The 27908-nt window shown below is 42.0% G+C and overlaps 1 pseudogene; it reads right to left on the bottom strand.

Annotated features, from left to right (window-relative positions):
- Positions 1 to 24151: 24151 nt before the first annotated feature.
- On the bottom strand, positions 24152 to 26034 carry LOC139461907 (uncharacterized; annotated as a pseudogene).
- Positions 26035 to 27908: the final 1874 nt, after the last annotated feature.

Genomic DNA, 27908 nt, shown 5'->3' with positions numbered 1-27908 from the left:
CATCTCAAATATATATAATATATTGGGAAATATACGTGAACCATTACGCAACGAGTTGACAATTGTTTTCGGCTTGTCCCGGAATAAAACGAGTTGGTCATGAATGCCAATTTCTATTATCATTGGGCGCGAAAAGCAAAACAGTGTTGAAACTTATATGAATGGATTATTAAAAATCAGTGATGACACCAGGTGTCTAACAAACTAAAATCAATGATTCGGGAAACACTTTGTTCGCCACAAATGAGTCAATTATTTTGTTATGTTGAAAACGTATCGCCAAATGTTTTAGTTTATATATCTTTATACTTCAAAACCATCACCCCTCTGGGTGAGGTTGCTTATATAAATACATCACTTCACCGACATTGGGTGAGAATCTGATATTTCAAATCTGTAACAAGCTTCCTCCATGGTGAGGTGAGGTGAGGTGAAATGGGGTTTAACGTCGCGTCCAAGATTATTGCACTTATATAGCGACGTGCACGTACGTGTGTGTGTTTGTGTGGCTGCTTGTACAAGTCCGGACTGATGCCGATTTATAGTCCTAGCTCACTGAGATACCATGCCGTAGTTTAACATGAATACCCCACTCAGACACAGTATACTGACCAGTCCTTGTTTTAGCCCCTTAATGCAGAGCGCCAGACAGGGTAACAACAAGTACCATCTTTTAACGTCTTTTGGTATCTTCCGTCTTTTGGTACCTTCCGCGCTCCGGGCGGACGCTCTACCACTAGACCACGGAGGCGGTCATAATTATATAAATCTGTAATGATATCTCTTTATAAGAAGTCCATTGTTTGATGTTTCATTGAATCATTGGATCGCAGTGATGATGCCAGGTCTCATTGACGTATCCTGCCCCACCTGTTGAAACGTGGGCACGGGTGGCTCAGGCGTCTAAGGCCCTGCAATTTGCTGTGCGGAGTTGCGCCCCTTGGGCAAGTCAGAAACCTATGATCGTGGGTTCGAATTACGTCACGATTATGTTTCTAGGTTTACGCTCTACCACTGGACCACGGAGGCGGTCCCATCGTGAGTTGAATTAAAACATAAACAAATATTGAGTAGGAGCTGAGGTACACCTTGGTACAGTAAAAAAGGGACTGAGTGCAAAAAAGATGACGGCCAAGGGTCGCAACTCTTTGCAGCAGCAGCAGCAGCAGCCGCGCCTCAGACCACTTTACCACACAAGTAAACCTCAACTTGACGTGATGAGTGAGTGATCCAGACAATCTAGTGATTGATATTATGAGCAACGATCCACTCCGTCGGATAACACTGTCACCGAGCCTGACCACCCGATCAAGCACAGTTAGCTGGCCAGGACTCCCCACAGCCCAGCTCAAGAGTGAGTGAGTATGGTTTTACGCCGCTTTTAGCAATATTCCAGCAATATCACGGCGGGGGACACCAGAAATGGGCTTCACTGGCGTGATGAGAGTGCACGTGGATGCAATATTACGAAGACCCACTTTTTAATTCATTCAAGGTTCATTCTACAGAATTGTCACCAACACGCTACCAATACATTAAAGAGGGCTGCGCCATACTGCGTTATAATAGGCTCACGCCTAAGGCCACGCAAGGTAGCATGTACTAGGTATATTTGTTGCGCTACATTAATGGACGAGTGACTTAGGATTCTAGGATTCACGGGACGTTATTCTATTCCCAGCTCACTGGGATTGAAGTCCGATGTCGCGCTGATATAACCATTGTTTCTAATGATTGTAGGGGTGATCTTGTTGGCACTGCAATTTCGCTGTGCAGAGTTGCGTCCCTTAGGCACACCAGAAACCATTGAGTGTAGGTTCGAATCCCTGTTCGCCACGATTATGTTTCTAGGCTTGTCAGCACCATACCCATGCTCGTGGATTTCACCGAAGTGGTAAACGTCTGAGGCCTGCATCACTTCGGGCTTTTCTCCCACATTGAGCTGGCACGCTGTGATTTAACTGGAATACTGTTAAAAGCGGCGTTGAACCCAACTCACTCACCCACTCTAAGACATTTATATCGGATTGGAAGGGTAGAGTCTTTCAATGCGTGATCTTTGTGACGTTTTGGTGTAGGACTGATGGAACGTCATATGATGCAGAAACAGCCCACGGTGACAATAACACCACCCTCTGCACAGGCATTTCTACGTTTCAAGTCAAAAACAAAAACACATCACACACGTCAATGTCCTCCTACATGGACACTGTAAGTCTGACGTCATTATAACTGTTTTTAACTTATTGCGCCTACTTTATCCATCTTTCAAACCATTTTTAAAATTTGACAAAACAGACCGTTAAAGCAATCGGGAGTTCCGCCAATTACGTAAATCACAATTTGCATTTTTCTTGATTTCTCATAGTTTTAAATCCAGGCCTGTGTCATTTTCAGCGTGAAGCTGATCCGCCTATATATTGCTTTTTGCAGAGTTATGCCAACGTGAATTCAGTTTCTACATGAAATGGGTATTGGGATGGTGCCTTTGCATGTGTTTGTGACCTGTCGGACAGGATACGCCCACCTTTTCGCAAACACCTGGTATCATCACTTTTTGATAGTGGTTCATAAACACAAACTCATTATAAAGTCCGAATCGACTTTTGTTCTGAATATGGAAAGGGTTTGGGCGCTTTCATTTATGAGACAGAGAGTGGTCATTTAAAACAGCTTTTCGTCGTGCACTGATGACGAAGGCCCCAGACTTTGACTAGTTTTTGTGAAACCCTCTGGAACATGTATGGTGCTGACAGACCAAGGTCGAATCCTTTGTTCGTCTAAGGCGCCGCAATTCGCTGTGCAGGGTTGCGTCCCTTGGTCACGCCAGAAACCTATGATTTTGGGTTCGAATCCCGGTTCGCCCCGATTATGTTTCTAGGTTTGTCAGCACCATACCCGTGCTCGTGGGTTTCAACGAAGTGGTAAACGTCTGAGACCTGCATCACTTGGGGCTTTCCTTCCACATTAAGCTGACACGCAGCGATATAACTGGAATACTGTTAAAAGCGGCGTTAAACCCAACTCACTCACTCACGCACTCGAACCCACGTTTAGCTGACAGACACACCATTGGGAACAGAAACGTTGAAATTGATACAATACAGAAACATAATACCACGAATAGGTGGGCGTGGGGCACACGCGTCAGATCGGACACACTAGCAAGTGAGTGAGTTTGGCTTAGCGCCTCATTGAAAACAATTTCAGTTACGTCAAGTTTGATGTAGGAGTCAAACCCCGAAATGTAGGTCTTAGACATTTACCACTTCTGTAAAACCACGAACACCAGAATGGTGCTGACAAACCTAGAAAAAGAATCAGGGCGAACCTTGGTTCGGATCCACATCATAGGTTTCTGGCACGCCTAAGGGACGCAACTCTGCAGAGAGAGCACTGAGACAACTGGGCCACCCATGCCCCGATCTGACATACGCTTGTTTGTTTGTTTGTTTGTTTGTTTGTTTGTTTGACGCCGCACTCAGTAATAGCACGGCGGTCTTGACCAGACAGTCCAGTGATTGACATCATGAGCATCGATCCACGCAATTGGGATACGATGACATGCATCAACCAAGTCAGCGAGCCTGACCACTCGATTCCGTTAGTCGCCTCTTACGACAAGCATAGTCGCCTTTTACGGCAAGCATGGGTTGCTGAAGACCCATTCTTTCCCGGATCTTCACGGGTCTGACATACGTAAGACGTATAAGCAAATACGCGCTATATCCGAGCGCACAAGTGAATATGACTCGCTAAAGCACAAAATGAAGCACACTTTGATGCAATATCTGAGCACAAATGAATACGAAGAAGATCTGACACACTATACATACGTACATCAGTAGAGTTGGGGATTCAAAATATCAAAGCATTACAGAATATCTGAGTGGTGTGTTTACAGATTACAGAGGACGACATTGAGGGGATATCAGAGAACACTCATGTTCGTTAAATCTATTTAGATTACACCAAGTATGTATAAAATAAATTTGTTTATTAATGTTCAGTTTAGGCAACATTTAGGAGTAGATAGACAATTCTTAACTGTATCATTTCAAGGAGGAAACAAAAGAATCCATGGAGGTGAGAGACATAAAGGATTCAACAGGGGCATCGTTTGTCGTGCTGTAAAAACTTTGATTGGCATTTTGAAATTTTGGCGTGCCAGTCCATGATCGACCAGATGAAGCCATATGGTATAGAGGGGAGAGATGTCTTGTGTCATGTGGTCGATTTCCATTCTCGCGAGTCACTGCTGCCAGGCGCTGCCCTGTCGGTATCCTTGATTTAGATGAATTGGGAATTGGCGTTTTTACCCTATTCCCCATCTCTGGGGAAGTATTGCCCTACAAAGTCATTAAAAGCCCAGACTAGCTTTTTTAAATGTTGCGGCTGACAAAATTAAAATTCTCATCACAGACGAGCGACATCGCCTGATGAATGTTGTTTGAACTTTAAGGAATATGGAATTGACGAGGTTGATATGTAACGTAATGGTAACTTGATTCCTTTCCATTCCGAAGCAGTGTTTGGAGGACGTTGACTAGTAATGCACAGAGATGCCAGGACATTCTATGATAGATGTTTTCTTATATTTTTTAAAATACCACTTCCAAATGGATGTAATCACACAAACTTTAAATGTACGCGTTGTTAACACGAAATTTTATTCCCCAGACGCACACACATTATCCGTCACAGAGGGACACACACATACATTATCACACAACATGAACAGCACGCACGCACGCACTCCAAACAATATGTTTAGATTCTAAACGTGAACCTAAGCGCGTTCATTGTCTCATAATTTGGACCTGCCTCCGTTTACAGGATGCAAGAAATACTATAACTCATGATCCGTAATGATCCGGGGTAGAATAGGTCTTCAGCAACCCATGCTTGCCGTAAAAGGCGACTAAGCTTGTCGTAAGAGGCGACTAACGGGATAGGGTGGTCAGGCTCGCTGACTTGGTTGATGCATGTCATCGTATCCCAATTGCGTGGATCGATGCTCTTGATGTCAATCACTGGATTGTCTGGTCCAGACTCGATTATTTACAGAGCGCCGTCATAAAGCTGCGGCGTTAAACAACAAACAAACAAACATACCACCTCAACACGTGCATGAACACGACACTGTTAAATACTCGGGGGATACAAACCTGAAAATTCTTGATTTTTGGTGCTGTACGCTACCACTTGACTGTCGTCACAAATGTCAACTTTCAGGTCACGATTAACATGGTTTGGATTTTATTTAACTACAATATCTAAATTATACATCTTTACCGCATTTGACTTTAAAAATGTCCAATGATATGCACTTTATTCAAACATGTTCACATTCTAAACATGTTTAGATTGCGGGTATGTAATACTATGTTGAGGTGTGTTTAGGCTGTGAGACGTAGCTCATTTCATGTGTCTGGACCCCAAAAGTGTTTAGACAGAACATGTCGTGTATGTGTTTTTTATTACATTCTTAACACATTTCACAGTTCACACACTGTTCACAATATAACAAAGGTCACTCAGGGGCCCTCTCAAAAACTAAACACAAAACGCCAAGTACTACCATCTACTCCGTCGTTATTTGGTTTCCTTTAATTTCATTTGACATACTGTTATGACTCAACTCATAAGGCACGAAAAGATCCCAGAATGATGTATCACTGTACGTTAAGCGAGTCGTGTTCGTGATGGATCGACTGTGTTCTGATCACAACCGACAGGTCTTTCAGATTGCAACTTTACCCCGGAAATGTTATTTCGGAAACAATTCTACATTACTTTCATGTGTCTATGACGTATTATTGCAATATATGGTAAAGTATTGCAGTTTAGCGTTTTCAGATGTTGGGGAGGACGTATTACCATGACTCATATTCTGGCGAAGACTTCCGCCTAGCACTTTGGCTCAGAAATGTTAAATTATGATCTTGTAGTAGATGGACAGCTTTTTAACATTTAAATGGATAAAACATTCCATTGATAAGTCAAATATTAAATATCACCGACAAAAACATGTTCATTATTATAAGAAATCTATAATGATATCTATTTTATAAGAAGTCCATTGTTTGATGTTTCATTGAATCATTGGATCGCAGTGATGATGCCAGGTCTCATTAACGTATCCTGACCCACCTGTTGAAACGTGGGCACGGGTGGCTCAGGCGTCTAAGGCCCCGCAATTTGCTGTGCAGAGTTGCGTCCCTTGGGCAAGTCAGAAACCTATGATCGTGGGTTCGAATTCCGTCACGATTGTTTCTAGGTTTGTCAGCACCATACCCGTCCTTGTCTGTTAGACCAAAGTGGCAAACGTCTGAGACCTGCTTCACTTACGGCTTTCCTATCGCATTAAGCTGATATGAAAGCGACATTGAACTCAACTCACTCACCCAACCTAAGACATTTGTGTCAGATTGGATTGGTTGGTTGGTTAGTTTGTAGTTTAACGCCGCACTCAGCAATATACGAGCTTTATGACAGCGGTCTGTAAATAATCGAGTCTGGACCACACATCAGTGATTGACATCATGAGCATCGATCCACGCAATTGGGATCGATGACATGCATCAACCAAGTCAGCGAGCCTGACCACCCGATCCCGTTAGTCGCCTCCTACGACGAGCTTAGTCGCTTTTTACGGCAAGCATGGGTTGCTTATGACCTATTCTACCCCGGATCTTCATGGGTCAGATTGGAAGGATAGAGTTTTTAATAGGTGATCGTTGTGTCGTTCTTGTGTAGGACTGACTGAATGTCATATGATGCAGACACGCGGTAATAACTGGAATAATCGGCGTTACACCCAAGTCACTAACTCACGCACTTGAAAGACAAGCCTACGATGGAAGCTAATACAGTGGTCTTCGTGATTGCTACCGTTGCTTCTGATTGGCATGTCTTCTCCATAGCATTCACGATGTGATCGCATGGTATCACATGAGACACTTGGCCTACGTCTTGGCGTGTACCATACAATCCTAGACAATGTTCGTTGAAGTTTGTATATGTAATTCTGCATTAGATGCTTTACTTGCTATTGTGCAAGTCACCGAGCCCGTCCACAAGTCCCATTAAGTCGCCTCTTACGACCACCAAGGTGTACTATGTACCAGTTCTAACGACTCCAACATCCGGGGTAAAATTGGTCTTCAGCAACCCATGCTTGTCGTAAGAGGCAACACACGGGATCGGATGGTCAGGCTCGCTGACTTGACTGATGCATGTCCAATAACCCAATTGCGTAGATCGATGCTCATGATGTCAATCACTGGATAGTCTGGTCCAGACTCGATGATTTACAGACCGCCTTCATGTAGATAGAATATTGCAGAGTGCAGCGTTTAACAACAAACAAACAAAGACAGTTTCGCTGTGAATAGAATCCACCCTAATCCAGCATGATATACTGATCTTCCCGATTATGAATGATCCTCTGTCTGCCAGATCCAGACTGGGGCTACCAGATCTGCGTCAATTCGTGTTTTCTGAAGAAGACAAATTCCAAATTTGACGCATCAGTGATAAGAGTATGTTCCCCATTTTGACATGTATCACATGTTCCCGTGTTTTGTCAGGTGAACAATTGACTTGCCTTTCCATGTGTTTGTGACGGGTGCTAGGTGGGGCAGGGTTACCCTCCTGTTCGCGAACACCTGGCATCATCACTATTTGATCGTGATTCATAGACAGATGCTCGTGATACAGCCGGAATCGTACATAGGGCTCTGCTTTTAGTTGAAATTCCGGGTGCTACCGGTAGAGCAGGGAGTGCTTAGCCATTTCTGAACACCTGGTTTCATCCATGAATATCAGTGATCCATTCATATAATTTTCAGTATAAGTTATCATTTTACGCTCATCGAATCTGTTTCGGCGGATAATCGAGACTTGTTATTCTCTGGCGTTGACGTTTTATTATACATTATGATCATGTAAAGTTGAAGTCCCTCTTGTCATACAGGCTTCTGGGTTGTTTTCTGTCACTGTGAACCTTTATGCATAGATCTAAAATGTGAAACAGATCAGGTGGAATTCTCTAGATTGATATATTTCTATTTCAGGTAAGTAAATCAGTGGAAGTGAATTGGTTATTTGACCGTTTTGTAACGATTTCTGAGCATCGATATATCTGAAGCCATTCCTGGCCATTAACACGACACCGTCAGTATAAAGAAAACAATCCGCAGAGATTGATTGATTGTTGGTTGTTTAACGCCGCACCCAGCAATATTCCAGCTATATGACGGCGGTCTGTAAATAATCGAATCTGGACCAGCCAATCCTGCGATTGATATCATGAGCACGCAGTTGGGATCGATGCAATGCATCAACCAATTCAGCGAGCCTGACCACCCGATCCCGTTAGTCGCCTCTTACGACGAGTGTAGTCGCTTTTTACGGCAAGCATGGGTTGCTGAAGACCGGATCTTCAGGTAGGGAAGCACAATAGATAACCATGGAATGCCTACTTCTTGCTTTAATGTCTTCACCCAAATTTCACCAAGATGTTATCTGTGAGGACGTCCAGCATTTCACAATTTGTTTTCTCAGTAAACTTCGGACATCATTTGCTTTCTTTGGTCCTACACCTTTGATGACAGTGATGTAATTGTGTGTCTATGGCCACCATGTTTATCCAATAGTTTCTCATGTGAGATACTGTTGTACAAAATTAAAAATTAAAATGCCTTGACATTACTGAACTGGGTTCTCTTCCAAGATTGCAAACATTCAAGCAAATCAATTGAGATTTTGAGAATCCCCATTGTATTAATTCAACTTGTCTCAAATAATTTCTATGATTATATAGAAAGTCCTTCCTTGATTGCTTTAAGGATTCTGGTTAATCTGTGAGACAGGGATTTAGTGGAACATTTGCCGGATGCAGCAATGTGTCTCTCTTTGTACAGATTCTTTTGAGCTTTTGCATCAATAACGGTCTAAACTGGTCTAAAACTGGCATTATTTGATATGTCAATTACACCATGTTTTTTTTTATATATAAAACAATTAATATAGTGTAATGGTTATGTTATTTGAGGTCTTGTCCGTGGGAACTACAAACTGTCCATGTATGGCAGCCATACTTTGGATGACAGCTCGCTCTATTTCATTTGGTGAATTCTACCACAAAATCACGCACTTTACCAACTCTGATAGACATTCATCAGGTTCAAGTTCTCTTTTAGCCCGTTTTAGCGTACACTTCGACAGGATCGATACTTATTTTCAAGGTTTGTTCCCAACTGATACCAATCTGCTCGTGATACGTGGGGCTCTATTTGAACAACTGACTAAGGTTGTTATAGCCAACAATAGAGAAGTCACCTGTGATTATCTAACCTACTTGTTGGAAGCAGCATGATGTTGGTTGGTTGGTTGGTTGTTTAACGCCGCGCCCAGCAATATTCCAGCTATATGACGGCGGTCTGTAAATAATCGAGTCTGGACCAGACAATCCAGTGATTAATATCATGAGCATCGATCCACGCAATTGGGATCGATGACATGCATCAACCAAGTCAGCGAGCCAGACCAACCGATCCCGTTAGTCGCCGTTTACGACAAGCATAGTTACCTTTTACGGCAAGCATGGGTTGCTGCAGACCTATTCTACCCCGGATCTTCACGGATCCATGATGAGTCTTGGCATCCACAAGTAGTGGAGTTTACATCATGACCGGCCAGATGCTATACAGGTTCCTACAATGGAACAACTTGAATGAGATGCTGATGGCATTGGGGAATAAACCGTTGAAAATTTGAAATATTGTGGAATATATAGGAAAATGAGTTTTGTCTGAGAATATCTCTGTTTAATATAAATAAAACGTCATCGCCAGACGATAACCGGTTTCCAGTATCCGTCGAAACAGATTTCATTTCATTCGGCGTAAAAGGCGAAATTACAGTGAAACTTGGATGGATGAATGGATAACTGAAAATCAGTGATGACACCATCTATCTATCTAACGCTGCAGTTAACAAGAGAAACAACAACCTTATTGACTCCAGGGGACCACCAGCGGTGGTACATGAGCAATACATTGGTTGGTTGGTTGGTTGTTTAACGCCGCACTCAGCAATATTCAAGCTATATGACGGCGGTCTGTAAATAATCGAGTCTGGACAGACAGTCCAGTGATTAATATCATGAGCATCGATCCACGCAATTGGGATCGATGACATGCATCAACCAAGTCAGCGAGCCTGACCACCCGATCCCGTTAGTCGCCGTTTACGACAAGTATAGTCACCTTTTACGGCAAGCATGGGGTGCTGAAGACCTATTCTACCCCGGATCTTCACGGGTCCATGAGCAATACAATTAATTGACAGTTACATTATATACATAACATGAGGCACAGCAAAATGACAAGCCCATAAATACTATTGATCTATGTTAAACTAAAATGAGTATCTAGGAATACGATGAACTTTGATAATTTCTTGATAACAGACATAAGTTTTGTGTTCAAACGTTTTGCAAACTTAAAGATGTTTGGCCAATCGTAAAAGCGATTTACAACGGAACAGGTAGTGAAATTCGTCACCAAGTGTACTTATTTCATATAATGTGCACAGGTAGTCTTCACGAGGTATAGGACCCGTGACGATCCGGGGTAGAATATATCTTCAGCAACTCATGCTTGCCGTAAAAGGCGACTAACGGGACTAATGATTGATGCATGTCATCGTAGATCGATGCTCAAGATGTCATTCACTGGATTGTCAATCCAGTGATTGACATCATGAGCATCGATCCACGCAGTTGGGATTGATGACATGCATCAACCAAGTCAGCGAGCCTGACCACCCGATCCCGTCAGTCGCCTCTTACGACAAGCATGGGTTGGTGAAGGCGTTTTCTAACCCGGATCTTCACAGGTCTCTTATTGAAGAATCTACGGTGTGCCACACCAACGCTAACAAAATAATTCATTGTCAACAATCAAGTTTCCGGCCATGAAGGTATTTATATATTAATCTGAGATACATTGATGTCTAGACTTGTTCATTTACTTCACTGAACGTAGAAACATAAGGTTACAAACGTGTCTAGGAGGAAATGTCAGATGATCAGATCGCTCTGTTGCGATACATCGGTATTCGCCCTTATAACGCATCATCGTGGGTTCGAACCCAGATTCGTCCCGATTGAGTCTAAAGGTTTGTCAGCACGCTACCCCTGCTCATGAATTTGACTAAAGTTGTATGTAGGCCTGCATCACTTTGAACTTCAGATCATCCGATGTAAGGGGGACAGGCGCGAATATTACTGAAATACTATTCAAAGTGGGTTTAAACCCAAACATCTTTGTGTAGTGCGTTTCTCGTGCTCTGTCGTCAATGTAACGTTTCCCTCCATATATTGAAATGCGTTGGACAGAATCTTGGCACCCTAAACAAGTTGAGACCCGTGAAGATTCCGGGGTAGAATAGGTCTTCAGCAACCCATGCTTGCCGTAAAAGATGACTATGCTTGTGGTAAAAGGCGACAAACGGGATGGGTGGTCAGGCTCGCTGACTTGGTTGATACATGTCATCGTATCCCAATTGCGTGGATCGATGCGCATGATATTAATCACTGGATTGTCTGGTCCAGACTCGATTATATACAGACCGCCGTCATATAGCTGGAGTATTGCTGAGTGCGGCGTTAAACAACAAACCAACCTACCAACTAAACAAGTTGACATGGGGTGCTTGATTTATCATAGGGTGTATTGGACAGCACTACACACGGCATCCATTGGTCCTCTGTATCTAAATTGAATGAAAACAAATAACTGTCGAGAAGAAAGGACGAGGAAAGGAAATCAGTAAAACTGATACTTTTCTTTCTTGTTTAGCGCCACACATTTAGCAATATTCCAACTATATTATGCCTGTCTGTCAATTTTCGATTCTGGACCAGACAGTGCCGTAAATGAGATCATGAGCATCGATCTACGCAATTGGGATACGATGACATGCATCAACCAGGTTACCGAGCCTGACCACCCGATGTCATTAGTCGCTTCCTTCGACATGCATGGTTTCCTGAAGACCAATTCTTACTCAGATCTTTGACTGGCATTTAGAAGTTTGAAGTACATGAATACGTGATGCTTTTCTATTTTAACAGATAGTTAGATAGATAGATAGATAGATTCAGGTGAGTACTGAATAGATAGATAGATAGATATGTGCTCCCCTTATGGCTGATCTGTGTTGTTTTTTTATACATGTGTATCGGAATTACTGCTGGGATTGGCAAATTCAAAACAAGAATAGGAAGAGTAACTTAAGCTTCAGGTATATCGACACTCTAATATCGTTCAATAACGGTCAAATAGCCAATTTACTTCCACTGATTTACCCACGAGAACTAGAAATAGGAGACTCTAGTGAAAAACCCTCGTCTGATTCATATTTAGATCGATGCTTAAAGATTCGGAGTGGCAAAACATTCTCCACAAGACTGTGTGACAAGAGGGGTGACTTCAACTTCTCCATAGTCAACTTTTCCTTTCTTTCGAGCAATATTCCAGCAGCTTCTGCCTTTGATGCCTAAATGTCACAACTTTTAAGGTACAGTGGAGCATGCTCTTTCAATGAAGATTTCAAAGAGCAGCATACGACTCTTGATCAAAACCTCAGCAAAGTTTTCAAATGACATGTTGAAGACATTACCAAATTTGTAGCATACGTGACAAAAACAATGTCCGATGCAATTCCCTTTTGTACTTGTTATGTTCCCGTGTTGTTTGCTTTGTTGTTTTGGGTTGTTGTTTTTTGTTTTTTGGGTTGTTTTTTGTTGTTGTTTGTTTGTTTGTTTTTGGTTTTTTTGGGGGGGTGTTGTTTTTTGGGGGGGTGCAGGTGAACAGCTGCTTTGCTTTTGTAAACGTATGCTCATGATACGGTCATAATCGTACTGTGGCCTCCGCTTTTAACAGAGCTTTTTTAGGGGGGGGGGGGGTTGTTGTTGGGGTTTGTTTTTGTTGTGTTTTTGTTGTGTGTTTTTTTGTTGTTTTTTTTGTTGTTGTTTTTTTTTTGGGGGGGGTGCAGGTGAACAGCTGCTTTGCCTTTGCAAACGTATGCTTATGATATTGTCATAATCGTACTGTGGCCTCCGCTTTTAACAGAGCTTTTTAGGATTATAGAACGGATTGTGTCACTTCTATTAACTATGCCCGTACTTCTCTCATAATTCTCTGCTGATGGCTATATATATATTTGACCCATTGTATTACATATTTTGATTGTCAACCTGCAAGAGTGTGTTCGAATATAATTTGTTGAATATATACTCTGCAAAAAAAAAAAAAAAAAGTAGTAAAATCGTAAAAATCTAACAGACTGTTGCCGACATCCATACAGATATTAATACCAAAAATGAATTGGTCATTTTTGCATGATTGGGATTTTATTGTGTGGAAAGAATACAACCACGTTAGAGCCTGGCGCCGAAACACACCAACATGACATGCACGTGCAACAATTTGTTGGGCTATGAAAACGTTGGGCTTTCATTTACATGCCATCACAATCTTACTGCAAAGCGAACAGCGAAAACATGCCACGCCTGAAGGAAGCCCAACGCAATAAGTCCATCGGCCGACTGCAAACAGGAGAATCATCTTCGGATGTAGCCTGTTGTTTCCACACAGCACCAAGCACCATTACAAGACTGTGCAACCGTTATCAGACACACGGGACAACTCGTGACCTTCCCAGATCCTGTCGACCACGTATCACTACTAGAGCACAGGACAGATTCATACGTTACTTACGTGGAAGAACCACAAAGGCCACCTCTACCACTACGTAGGATGTCATCCCAGACAGTGAGGAACCCTTTACGCGCTGAAGGTTTTCGCGCTAGACGACCAGTTCGAGGTGTCATTTTGCATCGTCGGCTGCGACGTCAATGTGTCAAAGTCACAGAGTATGGCCACAACTGCGATGGTTTTGTGTCACGTCTTATTCTGTGCTGTGCGGATGATGGACGTCGTGTTTACAGGCGTCGCGGGGAATATTATGCACGAAACTGCATGCAGGAAGTGAACGGATTTGGTGATGGTAGTGTGATGATGTGGGCGGCCATCTCCTACACTGGTAGAATAGACTTGGTGCAACTTCTGGGGAATTTAACGGCGCGACGTTATTCAGATGATATTCTTCGGCCACACGTCCTTCGCATACTGAAACAAGACAACGCCCGACTTCACACGGCAAGAATGACAACAACCTTTTTCGGGAATTACAACATCCAGTTCCTGCTATAGCCCTCCAGGTCTCCGAATTTAAACACGGTCGAAAATTTATGGGATGCACTGGATCAACTACTCCGAGCACGTCAGAAACAACAACAGTTGAAGCTATGCATCCGCGCCAGTCAGTTTTGGACTCTCATGGTGGCCATACAAGATACAGATGGCCTTCACCTTGAAAAGCTACTGTTCCATGTGTGACACTAATGACGTCAATGACAATGATGTGTGCCAATTTTGAACAATCCATTGTCATTTGTCGATTATTTATATGATATATAAAATATATATATTTAATATCAATTCTGTGTTTCTCTTTTTAGTATTCAGTAATCTTTTTGTGATCTGATTTGACAATTTAGTTCTCTACGAGCCAGTTCCTAAGTTTCAATTTGGAAATCACACCCTGAAAACATACTGTTTTACTCGTTTAACATTGGTGTACACCTGGTATCATAACTATTTGATAGCGATTCATAAAACATATGCTCATGATATCGTCGCAATCATACAATAGACTCATGGTTTGATACAAATTGTGTGAGTGAGAAAAAAGAAAAAACAAATGACCCTGAAAGGCTTCTATAGAAAAAGGACATTTGTCGGATAATTTCCACATCGCGACTTGATATTTCCAGTTGGCCATAAAGTGCCTTGTTTCTCCTTCTTCCTTTGTTATGAAGAAGAACTGCTCCCCACAAACTTATCGTCAGTTTGTTACATAAGCTGTATCGCCCAAACAAAATTTAGACATGTATATAAGGCTCCATGTTTATTCACATTCGTAATTAAGAACGCCACATGTTGGCCAGAGGCGCTTTCGAAACAGTAAAGAGAGTGTAAGGAATATGCAATCTGTCCCCCAAATCTGTCCTGATAAAGCACGTTTCATACTGAATTTACAAATCAATTGCTTCCCTACCCATATTGGCACGTGTACCTTTTAGAATTGGTCCTCGGTACCCCATACTTGTAATCAGAGGTGACTAACGAGATCGGGTGGTCAGGTTGATGCATGTCATTGTATCCCAATTGCAAGTGTGCTTGTCTTAAGAGGCGATCGCTGACTTAATAGATTGCTTGGATTGATGCTCATGATGTCAATCACTGGTTTGGCTGGTCCAGACGCTAGTATTTACAGAATATCAGTCATATAGCTGAGACATTGCGGTGTACGACTTTGAATAACACACTAGCAAAATAGGCCACGACAGATACGAGAGGGGTGTACATATCTTTGGTGCTTGTATTCCTGGTGTCCATTATTATTCAACATAATTAAGATTTAATAAGGTGATGATAATGTGAATATGTATTTATAAATCACTTAATGGTTAAACATATCATTGTGGAATATCAAAAATGTGCCTTCCATTTCTCGGAATCGTGACATTGACATGGCTCAACGCCGAAATAGTCATACATTTTTATATCTGTCTGGAGTGGCGATGAGATGTGAGATGACGAGATCAGTCTGCCTCGTTTTCGTACTGTCTCGAGTATTCCCGTGAGATTACGCACAAGGAACCTCTCTGACGCGTCCATCCAAAATGCATACTTCGATACCAGGAGACGAGCCTCCATATCTTTACAAGTGATCTGATGCACTTCTCGAGGTTAGACCCGTGTTTTACTAAATATCTTAATTATAGATCAGATCGTCTTCACTGGGCACCTCCATTTTGTTTGAGGCAAATGCAAGTGATATGAGAGGTGGAATCTGATTGATCAATAGAGGGGCCATAGAAGGGACACAACTCATAATAGCCACTGGTGGCGCTACAATCGAGCCTCAGAAATTCATACTAGTTCGGTAAGGGTGGAAACTGGACTTTTACAGTAAGTTAACTCCCTTGCTTCGGATGTGTGTCTGTATGACGTCAGATGAAGCAGGAAGTAGATTTTGCATGGGTGTGTCAGAATGTATGGCGTCATAGTACCCATCTGTTTGTTTGTTTGTTTGTTTGCTGTTTGACGCCGCACTCAGCAATTCTAGCTATATGACGGCGGTCCGTAATAATCGAGTCTGGAACCAGACAATCCAGTGACTGACATCACGAGCATCAATCTACGAGGTTAGGATACGATGACATGCATCAACCAAGTCAGCCAGTCTGACCACCCGATCCCGTAAATCGCCTCTTACGACAAGCACAGTCGTCTTTTACGGCAAGCGTGGGTTGCTAAAGACCTTTTCTACCCCGAATCCATACGGGTAGCACCCACCTGTACGAAGGTGGATTTCCAGGTGTAAGACTTGAGGTTGCTGAACACGGGGGTTAGTTGGCTGAACGGGAATGTCCTGAGAATACACACAGGGCAATGGGTTTTGAGGTGAAACCAACATCAAGCTTATCATCTGTTTTGTGATCAGCAAAAGCGCAAGAAGAAATAGAAACGACAGGTGAGTGAAAAAAATCAATCTACTATTCCGGAGTAAGGATAAAGATAAGATATATGGAAGAATAACTTCTTTATAACAATTAGGAGCGACGTTTCGGTTAAGGTTCCAACACCATTATCAAGCAAGTGATCTTACCAACACCTCATACATGGCGTGAGACCCTTCACCGAAACGTCGCTCCTAATTGTAATAAAGAAGTTATTCATCCATAAAGCCTATCCTTACTTTGTACTTCTTAATGCCTCTCAAAGAAGTTACTATTCCGGAATCCAATGACAATAGGTTAGTTCAATGGTTGACACAGACGCAGCACGTTTTATAAAGCGGTAGTAAAATCTCCCCAGTTCCCCAGACGCTTGACAAAACGAATATATTTTCATTTGGTGATCTACGGTGGCAAAGGGGGTAGATAAGGCGCCACAATTCGCTTGCGTGTTCCAGTATCTTTACATCGTGGGTTCGAATGTCAGAATCGCCATGATTATGATTCCTTGTTTACCAACACCAGACCCGTGAGGATTCCGGGGAAGAATAGGTCTTCAGCAACCCATGTTTGCCGTAAAAGGTGACTATGCTTGTCGTAAAAGGCGACTAACGGGATCGGGTGGTCAGGCTAGCTGACTTGGTTGATGCATGTCATCGATCCCAATTGCGTGGGGCGATGCTCATGATATCAATCACTGGATTGTCTGGTCCAGACTCGATAATTTACAGACCGCCGTCTAAAATTTACGACTGTTCGTCATATTGGATTTCACAAAAGGAAGTTCAATTTCCAAGGATCCAGCATGTCTATTGTGCTGAAGTGTACAGGATCCAGCATGTTTATTGTGTTGAAGTGTACAGGATCCAGCATGTCTATTGTGCTGAAGTGTACAGGATCCAGCATGTTTATTGTGTTGAAGTGTACAGGGTCCAGCATGTCTATTGTGCTGAAGTGTACAGGATCCAGCATGTCTATAGTGTTGAAGTGTACAGGATCCAGCATGTCTATTGTGCTGAAGTGTACAGGATCCAGCATGTCTATTGCGCTGAAGTGTACAGGATCCAGCATGTCTATTGTGTTGAAATGTACAGGATAGAGCATGTCTGTTGTGTTGAAGTGTACAGGATCCAGCATGTCTATTGTGCTGAAGTGTACAGGATCCAGCATGTCTATTGCGCTGAAGTGTACAGGATCCAGCATGTCTATTGTGTTGAAGTGTACAGGATCCAGCATGTCTATTGTGCTGAAGTGTACAGGATCCAGCATGTCTATTGCGCTGAAATGCACAGGATCCAGCATGTCTATTGTGTTGAAATGTACAGGATAGAGCATGTCTGTTGTGTTGAAATGCACAGGATCCAACATGTCTATTGTGTTGAAATGTACAGGATAGAGCATGTCTGTTGTGTTGAAATGCACAGGATCCAACATGTCTATTGTGCTGAAATGTACAGGATAGAGCATGTCTGTTGTGTTGAAATGCACAGGATCCAGCATGTCTATTGTGCTGAAATGCACAGGATAGAGCATGTCTATTGTGTTGAAGTGTACAGGATCCAACATGTCTATTGTGCTGAAATGCACAGGATAGAGCATGTCTATTGTGTTGAAATGCACAGGATCCAGCATGTCTATTGTGCTGAAATGCACAGGATAGAGCATGTCTGTTGTGTTGAAATGCACAGTATCCAGCATGTCTATTGTGTTGAAATGTACAGGATAGAGCATGTCTGTTGTGTTGAAATGCACAGGATCCAGCATGTCTATTGTGTTGAAATGTACAGGATAGAGCATGTCTGTTGTGTTGAAATGCACAGGATCCAGCATGTCTATTGTGCTGAAATGCACAGGATAGAGCATGTCTATTGTGTTGAAGTGTACAGGATCCAACATGTCTATTGTGCTGAAATGCACAGGATCCAGCATGTCTATTGTGTTGAAATGCACAGGATCCAGCATGTCTATTGTGCTGAAATGCACAGGATAGAGCATGTCTGTTGTGTTGAAATGCACAGTATCCAGCATGTCTATTGTGCTGAAATGTACAGGATAGAGCATGTCTGTTGTGTTGAAATGCACAGGATCCAGCATGTCTATTGTGCTGAAATGCACAGGATAGAGCATGTCTGTTGTGTTGAAATGCACAGGATCCAGCATGTCTATTGTGCTGAAATGCACAGGATAGAGCATGTCTATTGTGTTGAAGTGTACAGGATCCAACATGTCTATTGTGCTGAAATGCACAGGATAGAGCATGTCTATTGTGTTGAAATGCACAGGATCCAGCATGTCTATTGTGCTGAAATGCACAGGATAGAGCATGTCTGTTGTGTTGAAATGCACAGTATCCAGCATGTCTGTTGTGTTGAAATGTACAGGATAGAGCATGTCTATTGTGTTGAAGTGTACAGGATCCAGCATGTCTATTGTGCTGAAGTGTACAGGATCAAGCATGTCAATTGTGCTGAAGTGTACAGGATACAACATGTCTATTGTGTTGAAATGTACAGGATCCAGCATGTCTATTGTGCTGAAATGCACAGGATCCAGCTTGTCTATTCTGCTGAAATCTACAGGGTCCAGCATGTCTATTGTGTTGAAGTGTACAGGATCCAGCATGTCTTATATCGTGAAATGTACATAATGACCTGTCATATTTTTAGACCCGATATGCAAAATATATCGTTAATTAGATGTATTGTCAAATACCGTTATTATATTTTACGATAAGCATCAATGCAGGTCAGTTTGTTTAAACCTATTACGAGTTTCGTCATGTTTCAGTTGTGCGACTCTTCATAAAAAGCTTTCTTCTCCTCGTGACACTGTCCGACTTTTACGTCTCCCCGCGATCTCACATCACATCCCAGATTTCTAGCGGTAAGTCTACCTCTTGGGTTCATATGTAATTGGAATTCAAAACCGTTGAATGTACTGAAAGCTGCATGCAGGTCCTCGTTCATAGATTAGTCTATTTGTTCACACAGGGAACATAGGTTGCATGTCTTGCTTGGTATGCCAATGTTAGCCAGCAACTACAAACCCTAAATAAGAATGGGCTACTCTGGTCGTGCATATATACTCTCAGGAAAAACAAACTGTCATATATATCATTTATGACTGAAAATAGAAAAATATGATGCTTAGTGTATGTAAGTCTCTACCTGATCACATGACATATTTCCCTATCTATCTGATCACACAACTTCTTCCCCTAACTACCTGATCACATGACTTTTTCCCCTATCTACCTGATCACATGACTTTTTCACATATCTATCTGATCACACGACTTCTTCCCCTATCTACCTGATCACATGACTTTTTCCCCTATCTATCTGATCACATGACTTTTTCCCCTATCTATCTGATCACACGACTTCTTCCCCTAACTACCTGATCACACGACTTCTTCCCCTATCTACCTGATCACATGACTTTTCCCCTATCTACCTAATCACATGCCTTTTTACCTATCTACCTGATCACACGACTTTTTCCCCTATCTACCTGATCACACGACTTCTTACCCTATCTACCTGATCACATGACTTTTTCCCCTATCTACCTGATCACATGACTTTTTCCCCTATCTAACTGATCACATGACTTTTCCCCCTACCTACCTGATCACATGACTTTTTACCTATCTGCCTGATCACATGACTTTTTCCCCTATCTATCTGATCACACGACTTTTTCCCCTATCTACCTGATCACACGACTTTTTCCCCTATCTACCTGATCACATGACTTTTTGCCCTATCTATCCGATCACACGACTTTTTCCCCTATCTATCTGATCACACGACTTTTTCCCCTATCTACCTGATCACATGACTTCTTCCCCTATTTACCTGATCATAGGACTTTTTCCCCTATCTACCTCATCACACGACTTCTTACCCTATCTACCTGATCACATGACTTTTCCCCTATTTACCTGATCACATGACTTTTTCCCCTATCTACCTCATCACACGACTTCTTACCCTATCTACCTGATCACATGACTTTTCCCCTATCTACCTGATCACATGACTTTTTACCTATCTACCTGATCACATGACTTTTTCCCCTATCTATCTGATCACACGACTTTTTCCCCTATCTACCTGATCACATGACTTTTTCCCCTATCTACCTGATCACACGACTTCTTCCCCTTTTCTACCTGATCACATGACTTTTTCCCCTATCTACCTGATCACATGACTTTTTCCCCTGATCACACGACTTCTTTCTCATTGCTACTTGATCACATGACTTCTTTCCCATTTCCACCTGATCACATGTTGATGATGGTAAATTTGATGTCATTGGGATTTTAAAATTGTCCTATAATCACTATCACCACCACAAGATGATTTCTTCTTAAAGAAAGGCTCTACACTAGCCCATAACGGGATAAATAAATCAATGTACAGCGAAAACGAAGAAGGCAATGTGAACTATAAGCTTAAGGTATAACGGTTATTTTTTATATTCTTCTTGTGATAATATACGCCATTATCCACGTAGACGCATTTTTGTTCGTTCGAAAGTAATTTGGAGATAGAGATACGGACCGTCTCCGTGGTCTAGTGGTAGAGCGTCCGCCCTGAGAGTGGAAGTTCCGGGGTTCGATCCCCAGCCGCGTCATACCAAAAGACGTTAAAAGATGGTACTTGTTGTTACACTGTCTGGCGCTCGGCATTAAGGGGCTAAAACAAGGACTGGTCGGCTCGGAGTCAGTATACTGTGTCTGAGTGGGGTATTCGTGTTAAACTGCGGCATGGTATCTCAGTGGGCATCAGTCCGGACTAGTACAAGCACACACACACACACACACACACACACACACACACACACACACACGTGCATGCACGTCGCTATATAAGTGCAATAATCTTGGCCGCGACGTTAAACCCAATCTCACCTCACCTCACCGATAGAGATACATCGTTATCATTGCGTTCTTCTCTCGCTTGGCCCTCATCGTCTTGAATGATAATTAAAGGTTCTCAGTGGGTCTGCTGTAATGGGCTACATTAGACATACAATATGTCCAGTAGAATTGTTATACCTTCAATTATTTACCAAGACATATTTGTGAACTGCTTCACTGGCCCGAATGTGGGTTTGAAGTAGAGGCGACTAACTGGATCTGTTGGCTCGCTGACCTGGTGGATACATGTCATCGTATCCCAAATTGCGTGGATCGATGTCCATGTGGACCTTTACTTTGCAGCAGTTCGTATGTTTATTCGATGATGATGTTTTATATGGGTATCATTATTGTGTTGTCGACCTTAACTTTGCAGCGGTTCGTATGGTTATTCGATGATGGTGTTTTATATGGGTATCATTGTTATGTTGTCGACCTTAACTTTGCATTAGTTCGTATGTTTATTCGATGATGGTGTTTTATACAGGTACCATTATTGTGTTGTCGACCTTAACTTTGCAGCGGTTCGTATGTTTATTCGATGATGGTGTTTTATACAGGTATCATTATTGTGTTGTCGACCTTAACTTTGCAGCGGTTCGTATGTTTATTCGATGATGGTGTTTTATACGGGTATCATTATTGTGTTGTCGACCTTAACTTTGCAGCGGTTCGAATGGTTATTCGATGATGATGTTTTATACAGGTATCATTGTTGTGTTGTCGACCTTAACTTTGCAGCGGTTCGAATGGTTATTCGATGATGATGTTTTATACAGGTATCATTATTGTGTTGTCGACCTTAACTTTGCAGCGGTTCGTATGGTTATTCGATGATGGTGTTTTATACGGGTATCATTGTTGTGTTGTCGACCTTAACTTTGCAGCGGTTCGTATGGTTATTCGATGATGATGTTTTATACGGGTATCATTATTGTGTTGTCGACCTTAACTTTGCATTAGTTCGTATGTTTATTCGATGATGGTGTTTTATACAGGTACCATTATTGTGTTGTCGACCTTAACTTTGCAGCGGTTCGTATGTTTATTCGATGATGGTGTTTTATACAGGTATCATTATTGTGTTGTCGACCTTAACTTTGCAGCGGTTCGTATGTTTATTCGATGATGGTGTTTTATACGGGTATCATTATTGTGTTGTCGACCTTAACTTTGCAGCGGTTCGAATGGTTATTCGATGATGATGTTTTATACAGGTATCATTGTTGTGTTGTCGACCTTAACTTTGCAGCGGTTCGAATGGTTATTCGATGATGATGTTTTATACAGGTATCATTGTTGTGTTGTCGACCTTAACTTTGCAGCGGTTCGTATGGTTATTCGATGATGGTGTTTTATACGGGTATCATTGTTGTGTTGTCGACCTTAACTTTGCAGCGGTTCGTATGGTTATTCGATGATGATGTTTTATACGGGTATCATTATTGTGTTGTCGACCTTAACTTTGCAGCGGTTCTTATGGTTATTCGATGATGATGTTTTATACGGGTATCATTGTTGTGTTGTCGACATAGCTGTAATTGGTGTTGATTGGTAAACTTAGTTTTTGTAATACATTTGTTGATCGTAAACCACTTGGTTATATATAGGTTTCACACTAAGTTCTTTTACGTACAGATTTCTGGGTTAACATATTGTTTCAATATAGAAATCGATATATAACACAATCAGGAAGTCAAGCATATCACATTTTGTCTTCTCAGTGAAATTCTGCCCTGAATGGGAAAGTTGGTGGGTTGCATGAACAACAATGTAAAGGTTTAGTGTTCGAAATAACTGAAATTTGTTGATTACCTTGGATTGTTATATTGTTTCTTCTCTTCTTTTTATAAATGTTTTAGCATAACACATTCAGTACAATTGTACATACAGCGTTCAATTACATCCTGAATATTTCTGCAGTAAACTACGGTTATAACGTACTCAAAGGGGCCTCTAATTTTAGTTCGTTATAAGCATATGTACAGCATACATAAGTATTTAAAAAATGTAGCACAGATTTGTGGCACTCTTGATTGACAGAGGACTCTCTAGGTTCTCGAATCCAGAACAGTGCTGGAAGCTGGATTTCGGTGTTTCCACTTGGCAATGACATTAGGAACAAGGCATGTCGAAAAGGTCGTAAATCACCGTCCTGTTGCTCTTGATATGTTCAACCGGCCTATTTTTTATCCAGATACATCTTGAACGATCAAGCCTGTCCTATTCACGTACACAACAAGGACAGCTCACTTGCATTTTAGTACGAAAAACATTCTGGAATGCTTCACTCGCTGCTGTTGATTGTTGTTCAAATCTCATCAGAACAATACTTATATATGTTTTACGTGTAGTTCAATCATTTGCTGACAATTAATACAAATTTAATACATTTTGAACAGTTTTCACCTGCACTGCACACCTGACGTGTTTTGAACACCAAACACCTACATATTTCATATAACTACTTTGTATTTAGACACATAATAATACGCAAAATATTGTGGACAAATGTGCCAAAATCTTATGTCTGATATACATAAAATAACCATTGTTTGGGTTTACCAGTTTGATTTCAATTCCAACAAATAGTTCAGAAGCATCTGCACTTTCATGACATTTACACCAATACCAAAATGACTTCCGTCCGTACTCATCAAACCGGAAGTTAAGTTATAAGTGTCAAAAATGGGTATATCATATTTTCCTAACCCCTCAGACATAAGTTTGTTGAAGGATGCTACGTGACTATTGTCTTGTGATGGAATCTTAGGAGATTTCAGGAGACCAAATTTGTGATTGGCAGACCAGATCACCTTTGGCCATAAAGCTTTGTTCTTTTTCATCATGTCGATAACAGGATATATATATTCATTAAACACCCTCTCAAAGTTAAAATTATCGTGGCTCCCAACACCAACTAGTACAACTGTTTTGTTTTTGTGAAGAAATGAATGAAAATCCGCATGAAATTTTGCCGCATCTTCGAGATGAAAGTATTCCAACATTTTCAATGTCACACTCCCACCGCAGAATGTTGCTTGTCTCTTGATGTTTGCCCTACATATTTTGTCCGAGAATGCGTACATTCCGTTGCAATGGACATGGCTATCTGAAATGCAATAAGAATAAATTCTTTGACAAAAATGAATTTGTTAGATTACTTGAAATATATGTATGTTAACACGTTTTGTTAGGCGTTCGTTTTAAACCGCTTTTACAATCATCCCTATCATGTCACGCCGTGGAACATTAAGAGTAGACTTCACACAGTGTGTCCACGTGGGCAATTAACTCGAGTCTTATCCGATACAATTACAACTCGGCTTCCCAGCCGCCATTACCTGGCCGTTCTTGAAGTCTGTCTTCACAAGAGAGTACTACTTCATTTGCACCATTTATCGAACATACAACAATACGGCGTTTCCGGTACAAATACGACCTTCAAACAAGACACTATTTACTTAAAAAGGGATACTAGACATTAATGTGTTTAAAAAATACAAAAGGATATCCAGACATGGAAATACAGAGAGATAAGTATATATGATTGTCTTAAGTGAATGAGTAAGTGAGTGGTTGTAAAACCACCTTGAACAATGTTTGAACTGCGACTTACTTCCAAAGTGAAGCAGGTTACAAATGCACACTTGGATGAAATCCAAGAGTATGGGAGGGTGAAGACAGACAGGGGATCTTAAACAAGGAGCATGACCAGCGTATCCAGGTATGGCTAAGGGTCGCAACTCTACAGCAAACATTTACTTTCACTATGGCAAGTATATATATACCTTTATCTGGATTGAAGACAGTGTTGTTGGAGAGCACCATCAACATGGCCGTGTACACGTGGCGCATTAAAGAATCCCCAACAAAGGCTAGTGTCAGCCCCTGTAAAGGATCACATGCCTGCTGAGCCGTGAAGTTCTTCACCTGACATCGGGAATCTTCGGGCTCCCACGTAGAGTACTCTGCATAAATCTCGTTCCGAAGATCGAAACAGCTCGGACATTTACAGTCATCCGGGGTCTTGTTAATGCACGTATCACCATAGCAACATGGCGTAGCACCTTCCGGGTTACACAGTGCACGAAAGTAGTGAAGGTTTTCATATGCCACATTCCCACATTTTCCGTCCCTTCTCTGCATTGACTTCGGCAGACCATGAACTTCGAGCTGACTGGAGGAATGTGTCAATGTCAACTTTCTCTTGTGCAGTCAGAATGCGAGGCCTCCATCTTCCTCTCATCATCCCTGTCTTCACATCCGGGCACCGAGGACTCTCAGCGGACACACTATGGTCTACACCAGGGTGCTTTGCTGGGGCAATGAAGTCATTTGTGTCCATTCGAGTCCAGTAGTTTGAAGCAGAATACTGCATTACAGTCCAAATCATGAGGACCGAGACTATCACTATGATATACCCTTTGTAGGTTCCCGTCATTCTTCTGTAAAAGAGACAAATATAGTACAGAAACTATTTTGCGTACAGGTGTCCTTTTGACTTGGTATCCTTTTGGTGAACACCTGGTGTCAGTGGTCCATCCATATACGTTTCACAGCTATGTTGCCCTTTACGATGAGGTGAGGTGAAATGGGGTTTAACGTCTCGTCCAAGATTATTGCACTTTTATAGCGACGTGCATGCACGTATATGTGTGTGTGTGGCTGCTTGTACTAGTCCGGACTGATGCCGATGTATAGTGGTAGCACACTGAGATACCATGCCGCAGTTTAACATGAATACCCCACTCAGACACAGTATGCTGACTCCGAGCCGACCAGTCCTTGTTTTAGCCCCTTAATGCCGAGCGCCATACAGGGTAACAACAAGTACCATCTTTTAACGTCTTTTGGTATGACGCGGCTGGGGTTTGAACCTCGGACCTTCCGCTCTCCGGGCAGACGATCTACCATTAGACCACGGAGGCGGTCATGTTGCCCTTTACGCCAAATCTGATCTTTTAAGGCTGATAATCAAGACTGATTATTCTCTTGCATTGACATTTTATATTCACTTGAACTGGTTTGATGTTATGAAGAACGCCCCACGTCAGTACGATCACGCGGTCAATGAGGTCACGGCCGATACATCCGACTCTTACGACAAGCATAGGTTCCTTAATAGAATTTTAAACATTTCTAAATATGAAAAAGAACGAGTTCATGAATTAACCGATATGTGTGCAAAGTTTGGTCATGAAATATTTAACTCTGTAAGCAAAACGTGAAAAAGACGGAAAAACGGACGGTCAGTACGCATTCCTATATCCACCTAACACATCATTGTGGCAGTGGGGGGGGGGGGGGGGGGGATAAGTTTTATTAGTTTGACAAAAAACATATATCCACTACAGCAATCTCAATAAATGTAATTTTGCTTCTAGCTACCGCTGAACAAACGATCTGAGGACATCCCATTTCGGGTCACGTCAGAACGACCTTTTATCCGACCAATCAGAGCGTTGCTTACCAGATGGGAAAGCAACAAACGGAATGTGTTTTCTGAGGCATGCAACCTCGAAAAGGCTAACACGGGTTATTCCGATAACAGCTATGGGCTGATCGACTAATTCAGTCAAAATGATCTATCTTTCGCTTCAGCGGGATAAACATTTGAACAGTGGAGACTTTTGCATAGCCCCTGTGAGGAATCTCGGCCATCTATTAGAGATTTCTAGAATGTTCTTTTGTTCAGGTTTCAGATTGGAATCCTTGTCAAAATATTTTTCAAAGCGCAGGTCTGGAATGGAAGCCAGCACCGTATAGCTCGAGAACGCTGCTTTCTGATTGGCTAATGTCGACTTCTTGTCAGTCATTTCACTGGTCGGTCAAAGTTCACAAAAGGTCGTTCTGACGTGACCTGTAGTGGAATGTCCTCAGATCTTTGCGTAGCGGTAGCGCTAGCGAAAACTAAGGTCTGATTTTGATGAGATTGCCACTGCGGAAGATGTTCAAGTAAAAAGACTTGACTTGCCCCAGCGTTGATGTAAAGGCCACATTCGTCCCCACTCGCCCCTTCCCGTAACCTGGCCTGGAGGCCTCGTCCCCCTATCGATGAAGGTTATGTGCTAAAATACGACAAACCAATCAGAATGCGCGTATGACTTCAAGTTCTTCGTCAAAGAATCCCTCAGAAATAATTTTTGATTCTACATATGTCTTGCATCAAAAAATATACCCAAAGACACAGTTAAATGTGTTCAATCATACTGTATAATTCCGCACGTCCCAATGTGTTTTAAATTGCATCTGAAATATATATAATACATGGGAAAATGATATGTGAACCATTACGCAACGAGTTGACAATTGTTT

Source organism: Haliotis cracherodii, unplaced genomic scaffold (assembly GCF_022045235.1).
Source record: "Haliotis cracherodii isolate W230 unplaced genomic scaffold, xgHalCrac1.p SCAF_15, whole genome shotgun sequence".
Taxonomy (NCBI): Eukaryota; Metazoa; Mollusca; class Gastropoda; order Lepetellida; family Haliotidae; genus Haliotis; species Haliotis cracherodii.
The sequence above is the reverse complement of the archived record's forward strand: the minus strand, read 5'-3'. Positions and strand labels throughout refer to the sequence as shown.